The sequence below is a fragment of the Folsomia candida genome, unplaced genomic scaffold, assembly GCF_002217175.1.
Source record: "Folsomia candida strain VU population unplaced genomic scaffold, ASM221717v1 Fcan01_Sc003, whole genome shotgun sequence".
In the NCBI taxonomy this organism is placed as follows: Eukaryota; Metazoa; Arthropoda; class Collembola; order Entomobryomorpha; family Isotomidae; genus Folsomia; species Folsomia candida.
The window spans coordinates 9632771-9643171 of NW_019091195.1; the positions used below are offsets into that span (position 1 = coordinate 9632771).

The 10401-nt window shown below is 35.4% G+C and overlaps 1 long non-coding RNA gene across 1 annotated transcript; it reads right to left on the reverse strand.

Annotated features, from left to right (window-relative positions):
- Nucleotides 1–3590: 3590 nt before the first annotated feature.
- On the reverse strand, nt 3591–4100 carry LOC118434798. The gene is made up of 2 exons (XR_004834249.1): nt 3778–4100; nt 3591–3719 (listed from the first exon to the last, which is right to left on the reverse strand). It is a non-coding gene; the product is annotated as an uncharacterized LOC118434798 (long non-coding RNA).
- Between the last annotated feature and the right edge of the window lie 6301 nt (nt 4101–10401).

Below are 10401 nucleotides of genomic sequence, written 5' to 3' on the forward strand. Positions count from 1 at the left end.
ATTTTAAGCTTTTTGGAGAACTTGAAAAATTTTCATCTGGGAGGGACCCCATAGGGTCCCTCCACTATGGTATATACTGATAGATAAGACGACCTAAATAAATAGGGCGCCCTATTTATTTAGGTCGTCTTATCTATCAGTATATACCATAGTGGAGGGACCCTATGGGGTCCCTCCCAGATGAAAATTTTTCAAGTTCTCCAAAAAGCTTAAAATCTCGAACGAGATACGGAAAGTTATTTTGTTGAATATGCTAAAAACTGGCGATACAATTTTCCAGAATTTTTTAAAACGTGCAAAAATAAATATAGCCAACAATTTTGAATAATACGTAAAATAGACTAGCATTGGTCATGTTATCTTTTTTCATTAAAAATTGTGAATTTCAATCTTTGAAAATTTTCTCCCATTGTGTTGTAATGGGGAAAATTATTATTGGAAAACTTTTTTGCAATGCTTAAAAGAAGCTGGAAATTGTTGAAATGTCAAAAAACGGCGAAATCCAAATTGAGAAAATTATCCAGATTTTCCCAATTTAAAAAAATGGCAATTGTTTGGATTGTTTTTTTGCATATTGGTGGTCAGCATGAAATTACGGACAGGTGTATAACTTATAAACTTCATTTCATTATTCCGAAGGCTGTTATCTATATTAAAAGCATTGGAAAAATTGTACTTTTTGGCGCAACTTTCGCCAAATATTTCGCTAAAACGTGATTTTGCACCGTATGTTCTGTGACAAAGTTTTAGTTACGCTAAATTATCTATCAATTAAGACCATCCGAAATAAAATCGAAATATGACAGTACTTAAGGTTCCCTTATAAGACCCAGCTCCAGGTTGTTCTCGTGCGTGAGACACATAAATAGATACTTTCCCAATTCTCTACATATACAAGAACCTGCTCGAGGGAGATATATTCAATTGTTTCAAAGACTTGCCATACAAAAAGCTCTTGAGACCAATTTTCTTGTAAATAAAAAGCCACCCTCATCAATTAGTAATTAAGTGGCAATCATGACACTTCTTATTAGTTCCAATGAGATGAGTCTTTTGAGAACTTATGCATAATTAATATTTTATTCAATTATTTTAAATATCTCGAATAATAATTATAATTAGTTTTTCCTAGCCTTTTCGTTTTGGTACAAACATGCTAAAATTTCTCTCCGGCATAAGATGAAAGCGAACCCCAGAATTGAAAATAGAGCAAAGAACGCAATTTTCTTCCTAGAAGATGCTGAGCAAAGTCTTTATGAACTTGCTATATTTTGCATACATACCTGTTAAGTCCCATGATAAAAAATATGAGGGACGAACGCTCTTGAGCGACGTGTCGTATAGGATATGTATTTAATATTCAAGTTTATTACAAGGTGGGTATAGACATGCTTTCAAAGGAAAGTAATGGATTTGTCTTGTTCGTTGAAGGTTCGTTAAATTGATTCATTAATCGGCACGGTGAACAAATTTTTCCGCAAAAGCTCTCAATACTTTTAAAAAGGCTAACTTTTAATGTCGCGATGCTTATTATAATCCCCATCTTTGTTCACCTTATTTTATGCCGGAGGAAGGATAGACCATGCATGCACACCATTCTAATAAAGCTCAGAAAGCTTTGGTAGAAACAATAGGTGGGCTAAACATTTTTCGTCTGTTGTACTTAACTTATTATTCTGTACCAGCTTGGTTAATATATTTTATGATATCATATTGCCTTAAGCCCTTGATGCTGCTGTTGCAAGTAGATAGAAATTACTTCTGAGTTGGATACCTGGGTATTAGGGTTACAGCGGATCACCCCCCTTTGCGGATACGTATCCGCAAAAGGAAATCCGATATTGGAGTTTGCAGGAATATCTGGCATAAAAAATAATATAGTCATCATATATATTTATATATGCCTTTATTTTGCATAAAATTATCCTTAGATATTGATGATCTGCAATACACTACAACAATGGAGGAAGATACGATCTCGCAAATGATAATTTAGATACATTCATTTGAAGGCATCTAGCAATTTTTGCCGAGTTTTTGTTTATTTTCAATTTTTTCAATGCTTTTTGAGAACACCTAGATTAAATTCAATGACTGGCCTACGTACTCTTGCATACATACTCTTGCATACATAGTCACATTTTGCATCAAGTCGCCTGTAAGATAATTAAACTATTTGCTTTAACAATTTTTTATTATTTTGACATGAACAAGTGAACGCGTGACAGAGAAGATATCCCGATTTGAAGGTAGACTTGCATACGTCCAACGATTCTTGCAGTTGATGATGAAATGATTTACCGAAATGCAATATTTCTAACTCTAACTGCATACACATTTACAGCAACCTTTCTCACATTTTCACAGGCGCTCTTTACCAGTCATTTGTATGAATTTCTTTACCTATCTCGGTCTTTCTCGGTCTCGGTCTATTTAAAGCTTTGAAATAGAGTTATGCAAGTGAAAATGTTTAAAATGTGTTTAAAGATTCCACGCGGCATCGCCTGTGCTGCCTGCTTGCTGCTCCGGTGGATGGTTTTGTCATGGACGGCATCCTTACTAAAGCGAGCATCCTTAAGTTATACCCTTTCAACTTTCTCCCCTTTGTTCACCGCCGACTCGACTTTCTCACCGTAAAATATTATTATATTCACAGGTACACAAGCCATTAAATAAATTACTCCCTCACCTTTTCATCAACTTTCTAAAGTCAAAAAGGAAAAACTATTTCCAGAACCTTGCGGCATCATTCTCAAAAATTGAATGCACTTCTATTTTGTAATGAGGTTTTGCATCGCTTGAAAAGTTTCGTATAATGAAAACTTTAAGTTTTCCCAGAATTTCGGTACAAGATTACGTCAAAACTTTCAAACGTATGAATAAATTTTATTCAAATGAGAACATACTACATGTTTTTATTGTTAACAAGTAAATAAAAAAAATATGGTTTCTCAAATTAAAAATAAGTTTTATGTTGTATATATAGCAGAACTTCAATTGTTAATTGTATTTCAATTGTTATTTTTAGATTTTAATGTTCAAACTTTTTCTAGGACTTACATTGCACAGTGAGTTATTTCACAAAAAATGCGAATCAAATATTTTAAGGTTTAAAATGGACCCATGTGGGTGGGGGAGCATAAAAAAATGGGTCATTGTGGTTTTTGAAAGGGGGTGTGGTGTCTGGGGGGGTTTTTCTGAAATTTCAAAAAAGTCTCAAATTCCCCCCAAGACCACACCCACTTTGAAGAGAATTTAATGCTGATTAAAAAAAGCTATTATACATGCCCCTAGCTCCTAGCTAGCTCCTAGATTTGGGGCACAGTGAGAAAAAGTCTTAGAATTGTCTGAAACGTGTAAAAATGCAATAAAAATTTTTTCCTTATGTCATGCAAACACTTAGAAATTTTTTTCATTTTCGCCAACCTTGATTTTGCCCAACTTTGCCTTATCTTTTCTCAAAAATTGTGTCTGGGATTTTCCCAAATGTTGCGTCATTAGATACACCTATATGGGTACTTTAAAACGTATAGGTAGTGTTTCGGGCGACGACTTATGTCTTCCGAAATATACTTTTGAACAACGACTTGTGTTGATCAACTTATAAACTTGGCTTTATTACTTTAGAGTACATACATCGGGCATCAGTAATCATGCATAAGTACTAACTTGACATACGTACATGAAATAATGACCCTACTGACTCTCTGATTCAGACTCTAAAAAAATGACACCAATTACTCAAATTCTCAGACATTGTAAAATTTACAGACATACATATTTAGACATGAAATAATGATAAGACGTTGTCGGGGTAATTCACTCAACCCACGACAGGTAGTTGGCTGCTACTTTTTCGATTTAAGAATTTGCCAGCCATTTTAAGTTGTCGAGTTTTGGAATTTCCGGGAACGCTCATCTGACGCAAGTTTGACTTAAATTATTAGAAAGACTGCAACTCTGGATGGGACAAGGGTCACATTATTATACAGTCTTATGAGCGTACTTAACGAGAAACAGGTCAGTTATTGCTACTTATTACTCTAAAAGATGTAGCTTCTCTCAAAAGTGGTCGACGCATCACCATTTTCGACACCCAACTTTGCGTGACGTTTTCCCAAAAATTGTGTCTGGGATTTTTCTAAACGTTGCGTCATTAGACACACCTATAAGGGTAGTATATGACGTATAGGTCATTGGCTGCTACTTTTTCGATTTACGAATTTACCAGCCATTTTAAATTGTCGAAATTGTCGTTTTGGACAAAAATCCCGTTTCTTCGCCACGTTTTATTTTTTCCCGGGAGAATGATAGGAGCTAGGGGCATGTATAATAGCTTTTTTTAATCAGCATTAAATTCTCTTCAAAGTGGGTGTGGTCTTGGGGGGAATTTGAGACTTTTTTGAAATTTCAGAAAAACCCCCCCAGACACCACACCCCCTTTCAAAAACCACAATGACCCATTTTTTTATGCTCCCCCACCCACATGGGTCCATTTTAAACCTTAAAATATTTGATTCGCATTTTTTGTGAAATAACTCACTGTGCATTGTACGAACATCGAAATGACAACAAAATACAATGAATGTATGTTCAGCATAAAAAAACTGGGAGCCTTTTTCAATGACAAATTGGTCTTTACCCAGAAGATTTCTCGCTGTGGGGTATTATGTATTGTTAACATTTCAACAAAAGTTTCAATTTAAAGTAAGTAGTCAATTTTTCACCACTACGGGCTTCCCAGTTCAAAATGTTCAAATAAATAATTGAGCAAATATAAAATCCAAGTCGTGGTCTTTAGAATTGAGCACAAGTAAACATTTCAATCCCAAGTCGGTGGTACATAAAATGACTTCTTGAAATTCCCTACATAATGCAACTAGACTTTCCTTCAAACAAAGTACAGACTAGACAATTGAGTTTGGTCTTATTTGCATACTTAAGTAGTCACAATTACACAATACAATCTACCCAAACAAATAAAATGGGCTACTAATTATTCACAAAAGGAAATTCATTAATAACCAATGTTCGTGTTCTTTGACAGGTTCTTTGATTTATCCGACTTTCATTAAAGTCCAAAGTGGGTAACTTTGTTTACTTCGCTTGAAAGATGAAAGTGAATTGAATGAGGAAAAATTGTCTGAGCAATCTCGGCAATAAAAATCCTTTTATTATTTATAATAAAAGTCTAGGAACTGCAGAAACCGTCAAGTTCAACCGGATCAAAATGGTTTAAATTATGAGAGTTTGTAGTAAAGTAGAGTCCTTATCTCTTACGCAGTCATTTATACGTAAACAACATAATATCCATAATCCTACGTATGGTTATTATGCCAGGAGAGTCAGTCAAAATAGAAATGAGCTGAGGAGAGCGGAGGGAATTGTTTTTGCACATGCTTCATACGTTATCCATTCATCCACTCGCATGTACACACGTATTACAACAACTTTTGTGTCTGTGGGGATCAGCGAGATCGAGGAAGGGCAGGGAAAGCAGAGTCAGTCATCGTCGTCAGAGAAAGTCGTAGGAGCAGCCAGTCGCAGCAGCAGCAGTCGTCATGTGTTGGCATGTTTAATGTGAACATGTCATGCTGTGAGCCGACTTTCTCCAATTCCCCGTCATCATCATCTTCACTGCTCCTCCACGAATGCATGTGAATGTGAACTAGCTTTCATTGTTCTCTCAAAGTCCGCATTGGTTGTGACTTGACGGGGGTCGTTCCCTCTTACTCAGTGTCACATTGGCTTCATTTCAAGTTTGGAAAACTACTCCTTGAGTGAACTTGTGGGCTCCGTTCGTAGTCACACCAAGAAAATAAAGCAGATTTGGTTTGTAAATGAAATTGTTTTGATGCAAGTCAAAGCAATTCGGTATGTCAAGTAAAACAAGCTTGTAAAATAACATATTGTGTGTGCAATCTTATTTAGTCCGGGTCTTGGTATTACAACAGTTTTCCTCAGATCAATTTCTTGTCGGCTTTTTTTATCATTTATTTCTAAACCCAACTTAGAAACACGAATTTTAGCTTCCTCTAAGGGACTAGTGAACAAATTCCTGAAATTTATTTAATATTTTTAAATCTAATGTTCGCTCGTGCCAAATGTCAGCTTTGTCACAATTTTCAGAAACCCTGGGGGCTCAACTTAAGAAGTAATGTAGTCATTTTAACACGTCATTCTTAGTTTGGAAATACAAAATTAGTCGCGAATAACCAGTCTTCTACGATCATGCATCAAAAACCTCACCCGACCTATATGATCTCTGCAAACCACTTAATTGGCATTGTCCTTTTGAACTTGATCCTCATTTTCCCCATACTAAGTTTCTACCAAATTTCTACCAAATTTGTACCAAAGTAGATTTGATGAGTTTCACGAGAGTTATCGATAGACGGACGTCATGATGGGTACGTACGTAAGCCCTGAGACGTGGCTAAAAATCCAAGTAAATTCGAAACGCAATGTAATGTGTGAAATAAACGATGTGAATATTATCATCAGAACGCGTCGAATATTATGTGACCAGAATGTTGGGCAGCTGGAGGAAAGAGGAAAGTGGATTTCCATTTAAGCGAACTGATTTTATCACCACAACCAACAGCCCAAGTAAATTGCCAACATTGCATAAACAAATATGCTCCCACACCCATTCCTTTGTTCCTTTGAATCTCCAGATTGAGAGTATTGCATGGTAGGTATGTGTGTATTCTCCATGAGTTCTGTTTAGAATTGTGCTGGGTCCCAAATGCATAATCGCCGAATGAATGTGATGTGATACGACTAGACCTCACGGCATGCATGAAATTAAATCCCAAAGTCCCAAAAAGCGGATGATGATACATCTACATGTGTAGCTTTGAGGCCCTCTCTCGCCATTAGAAGAGATTCTATTCTGTTGTAGTCTCTAATGGGAAAATCAGATCCATCCGACACGATGTTGACGAGTTTAGAGGTTGATGAAAACGTCTTTTTGCACTTGTTGCCGTCAGCTTAGATTTTCCCATCGTCAATTTAAAATTGGGCTGCGTCAATTCCACTCGCATCATCTCACACACAGATGCATGCCTACCTATGCAGTACGCCCTGTTGTATATGCAAATGTTGCCTGTACAGGGTACTTATTTGTACAGAGTTCACAAGTTGGAGTATGTGCCAATTAGATTTTCGTAGCTTCATATTTCATTTATTTTGTTGCACAGCGGTTGAGTTCGGAGTGGAACGTCTTGGCGTGAGAGGATCATGCAGACAAAGTTATTCAAGTCGAGTGCTGACGTCCGTTGTGGTAATGAAATTAGTCAGCACTATGACACGAATAAACTGAAAAGTTTTATCAATAGGCAAACAAGTGACAACTGATTTAAGAGATATTCTATAAATAATAATGAAGCAAAGCCCATCTCCGTTGTATATGTATCGTGAATCGTGCTTACATATAATGAAATGGAACATCTCGGCGACAGACAACCATCGTCATCACAGCATCATCGCCCTCGCATCAAGTTACATATCTCAGAAAAATGTGTTCATGTAGTATGGACAGAAGCATTATATTGCGTGCAGAGTACCACTTCTTGCTACAATCTCGTTCGTAGGTATGCATGTACATATAACTCAATCAAGTTCAACTTACTTGAGAATGTCGCCCTTCATGTCAGCGTCAGTATATAATTCCAGCATCAAATGAGAATGAAACGTGAAGCATTTAAGATTCGCGAATATTTTTTATTTACTCTTAACTTAGACAGGTTCAGTCCTTGTAAGTTGGTGAAAGTTGCTACACAGAGTGGAGAATAAGTGGATAGTTGAGATACATACTTATTTATAGAGAAGAAAGGAGGACAGGGAAAGTTGAAACACAAACACAAGAGAACAAAGAAGATTACTTTGTTCTTTCTAAAGTAGTCTTACATATGTACATGTGTATGTATAGTACAAGCGTATAGTGAATACAAAGTGCTAGCTGATGTGTATTATGTATTGTATATAATTTCGTGTCTCGTAAAGTAAGTTAGTGAAGAACTTATTCGAATTAGTATCACTAGACAAATGCACAAATTCTGTGATTCTCACGGTCCGCGACATATATTCGATTTCCATTTGGATTTCCGTTCGACACTGCGACACCTTCTAGACCTTTAAATTCTCCGTCGCCATTACCTGCGAGGGCATTAATGAAACATCACGTGAATTTGGTTCACTTTGATCTCATCATCCATGTATTTACAAATGATGAATTGGTTGAGCAACGTACATAAAATTTTCACATAAAATTTTCTAGATATTTACCGTAAGATCCAAATGACAGGATAGTAAACGTAATGCGACGTAAAATGAAAAGTAATGTTTGCTATTATAAATATTATATAATAGAATTATATATTTCACCTAGTTTAATATGCGTAACGAAACGGATGTACCGAAGGCTACTAACTATTAACTTATTGTAATTTTAATTGTGAAACGGGATATGCGATTCTAAATAACTTTATTTGTCCCTTGAATTTGCACATCTGAACTAATTAGGATGTCAAATAAATCATTGTATCCAATATATTATATTCAAATAAATTTGTTAACATTGTTCATGTGTGCATACAAAGCAACGTCAAAGTCTTAATTTTCATAAAAATAATATTTCATATACTGTTGCTCCACCTAGAGTCAGTTGAAGGAATCTGTCAATACATGGCATCATCGAAAATGTGCGGGATCTCATTTGCCGTTCTTAAATCAACAACAGCAGTTGTCTTTTTCTTGTTCTTGTAATAATTTTCTAAACTTATTCGCAATATTTCCGCAAATAACCTACTATGCATAATTTTCATTGTTGTGAGTGTTTAGATTTAATTGTGTCGTGTCGGGGCATCACATCCTTCAATAACAATGCTTGTAGAGGTCACAAAGTTTGTATACCCTGTTTTTGAGTCATGTACATTGATTGGATATTCCAAGGAATTCAACAATCTTGTCCAGTTTGTGGATCCTTTGGGATGCCCAATCAATGGAAAACATGATCGTTTTAGCGCCCCCCCCCCTCCGCTTGGTGGCGGGATGAATGATGTGGATTAAATGTTTACTCAATTTCGGCCTGTCTTTGAATTTATGAACCAATCTTTTAATTAATCAACTACTAATTTAATCCTATTTTCATTATTTCTTGCAAGACATTTCAATCTACTATATGTGCTCTGCTTGCTTCCCTATGGATCCCCCGTCAGTCGGGTCCGAACATAAACAAATTCCCAAGTGGTTGTTCACCCAGGATCTGGGTAATGCTAAGAACTGACGTTAAAATTATGATGAGAGTCAATAAAGTCAAAGTCAATAAAATATTTTTTTACGGAATACAAAAATTAACTAATTACTTTAAGTTTACAATGTACAATGTTCTGATACTGATTTGATTATGATCAAACCCGAAAATTAATCTTAACAAGTTGCGACGAGATATATCCGTATCACGAGAATTATCATAAAACAAAGTAATTAACTAACTACGTTCCACTATAGGAAGGACATATTCAGGAAGGACAAACTTATTACGGATCAGTTCAAACTGTACTCTCAACTAAAGTGATATATTTTCTGAAAACTAGAACATCCTCTAATTAGGCAACCCTCCTAAATTTAAAGTCGGACAAGAAGAATTAATTAGTATTGATGAACAACAATTACAAACTTATACATAAAGTTCAACGATGTTTCCACACATAGGTATTATTTGCGTCGTCGTCATCTTCTGGTTTTCTTCACATATATAGCTCATTATTTTTGATTGAATGTTGTATAAGGTTAACTCATGGCTTTAAACATTTGCATCAAATTCAAAACTGAAATAATAGTAATAGTAAATTTGTCAAGGGCGAAATATAAGATTGTAATAAGTCTGACATTGAGATGGATGACATATGCTCAAGATTCTGAGTTCTGTGCGTTTAGAATAAAACTAATTTTATTATATTTAGTATTTCGATTTAAATTATGGATCTATAAATGAATATGTTGTTAGCCGTGTCCGAGAACTTCAGGCGGAATGGATGAATGTCACACAATGGGACTTTATAATCAACATGAATAATTTCGTTCAACATGGTTGTATCCAATGTAAGAGATGACTTGAGACGATTCTTAGGTAAAAATTACCAAGTATACATATGTAGAAATTGAAATGAAACCAGTTACCTACCGTGTATGGATTGAATGTATTGTGTTTATGCGTGATTGCATAAGAAAAATATTATTATGTATATAGTTCTACGTAATGAAAGTTTTGCGTTGAGTGATTAAAACTTATATGCACAACAAACCCTGAATTAAACAACTTTTATATACATGACATGCCTGCTAACACAAATACAAACTTTAACTAATGGCAATTTTATAGAATTACAGGTCTTC